This window comes from Euprymna scolopes, chromosome 10, assembly GCF_053919585.1.
Source record: "Euprymna scolopes isolate OS-2025 chromosome 10, ASM5391958v1, whole genome shotgun sequence".
NCBI classification, from domain to species: domain Eukaryota; kingdom Metazoa; phylum Mollusca; class Cephalopoda; order Sepiida; family Sepiolidae; genus Euprymna; species Euprymna scolopes.
The window spans coordinates 37,301,164-37,303,734 of record NC_136491.1 but is presented as its reverse complement, the minus strand read 5'-3'; the positions used below and the strand labels follow the sequence as shown (position 1 = coordinate 37,303,734).

Here is a 2,571-nt window from a genome sequence, read left to right as displayed (position 1 = left end):
ATATATATATATATATATATATATATATATATATACATACATATATATATATATATGTATGTATATATATACTTATATATATATATCAATTTTATTTATACAAATATTAATGGCTACATATGTGTTATTGTCTAGTTTCAGTAAATAAAATAAAAAGCGTACAGCATGGATTCGCTTTTGAATATATGTATTAATGTGTGTGTGTGTGTGTGTGTGTGTGTGTGTGTGTGTGTGGCGGTGTCTGTGTATGTGTGTGTTGTATGTGTGTTGCATGTATGTGTGAGTGGAGGTAGATTAAAAGGCACCGGTCAGTACTTAGTTGACCATAGCTTAGGTTCTTAACTTACAGACTCTAAGACAAGAAAACTAAATTCTCAATTACCTTATGCCATAAAAACCAAAAGTTAGGTTGGATGGGGGAAAGGGAAAAGAAAAAAGATGTTTATTATCTTCAAAGACCTCACTCATCCTTTTACCGTTTTTTATGACTCACACCCAGGTAGCATTCTAACTTGATAAACGAGATAGAAAAATGTATTTGGTGAAAATATCACTTTCCACGGTAATTCTTGGCCTGAAGACGTAATCCCCCAACGTGGGTGATTACAGAAACATGTATGCACATATGTAGCCATTAATGTTTGTATAAATAAAATTTATATACCTGCTCTGTTCACTCATTGAGCACTATTTTGGTAGACACATGTTGTTTCATTGGATGTAATTCTAGGAAACTAAACTCTACTGGCTATATATATATATATATATATATATATATATATATATATATATATATATATATATATATTACCAGTTAAACCTTTTCCCAATTATTTTTTACAGATACAAAAAAAATGAAATGAGTGTCATCAAATGATTTCAAATGTACAATTAAAGACTACCAAAAAATACAGGGTTTAGAGTGTTCAATGAATATCGACAAAATATTTAAAAAATTAAAGACGTTGCTTAATATATGATAAAGAAATCCTATTTTCAGACTATTCGTACCTAAGCCTTGCTTAAAATTTTTTTTTGGGACACATTATGTCTCAACTCTTTCGCTGTCACCCAAGGCGGATCGCCTCCCTGTAGGTACACCACTGTTTGAGAATATCCATTCTTTAACGCTTACATATTTACTAACAATGGTTAATGTATGTCATCTTGATGGTAGAATATGATGAAATATATGCTCATTTTTGCATTAAATACTAATACTTTATTAATCCATAACTGTGCCTCGAACGGATATTATAATGTTAAGTTCATTGCACCTTACGGTCCATAAAAAATCCTATTTGTCCAGTAGGTTCTGAGAAATCTTTTAAGTATAAATGTGATCTTGTGGTGACTTTACTGTATTAATCCATATGTTTTTATTTTATTTTACTGTGAAACGAATAGGATAATACAATTCTTAGTTCGTTGCACCTTATCTTATAAACTTGTATGGAAAAATTTTACCGAGATCGTCCTAGTTGTTTCCATGAAAGCTTCGAGATTAAATGTGGTATTGTGATGACTAATCCCTGTTATCACTATTAATTTTTTTACTGTGCGTATAACGGATGCTATACTACTTAGTTCGCAACAGCTTATAACAAGGCTTTATACAAAATATTATACCAGAATGACACACCAATGTCCTAACCGACGTAAAGTGGGCCAGCAGGAAGACAAGCAGATATATAAACCATCGCAAATTTATATATACATATAGCGGAGGTATTTCGGACGACGTCAAAACATCGTTAAGCTCACTACTCGCTCAGCAGCCGCCGATAGGAGCCTTGACTGTCGTAAAGACGGTAGGGTTTCAATCCTGGCTTGAGGTAGTTGCCTGTCTAGCCGCACTAATCTGCTGTGAAACAGCGAAACAGTACTGTATTTGGATGACTATATATATATATGTGTATATATAGCTGTATATATAAATTTGCCATATATATATATATATATATATATATATATATATATCTGTGTGTGTGGGGGGTGTAATACAGTCGACCAGATGTTCCAAGGTTATCCTAAATTTATATCCTACTAAATATAAACATTTAAATTTGCATTATAATTTCCGTATAATATACGGAATAATCACGTTGACACACCGGTTTTCGTCAGATCACCGAAGTTAAGCAACGTTGACCCTGGCTAGTACCAGATGGGTGACCATTTGGGAATTCTAGGCACGGTATGTGCTCTCCGCTCATTTCGGCATTGTTTCCAGTCGTCCTGTGTCTCAACTTGCTACTGGTATGCAACAATGTTGATTCAGAAGAGGCGTGGTTGGAGACTGCGCAACTCTTGCCACACAAATATCACCCGTAGGCACCCTTACAGTGAGTATACATAGTCTGTCAAGACTGAAGTAAGCCACATAATTTCCGTCGGGAAAACTATCATTCGAATTATTTTCTTTAATCATACGCTTAATCGTGCTTGGAGTAGTTTTTACTTCATATCAACAAAAGATGCGTATTAAAATAGTCAGCATCTTGCTAGATACAGTAAATGGCATTAACGGCACATACTACTTGCAATAAATCATTTTTACATCAGTAATAA

The 2,571-nt window shown here is 33.5% G+C and overlaps 1 pseudogene; it reads left to right on the top strand.

The window, feature by feature from the left end:
- The first annotated feature begins 2,087 nt into the window (after positions 1–2,087).
- Positions 2,088–2,204, top strand: LOC145286607 (5S ribosomal RNA; annotated as a pseudogene).
- The last annotated feature ends 367 nt before the right edge of the window (positions 2,205–2,571 follow it).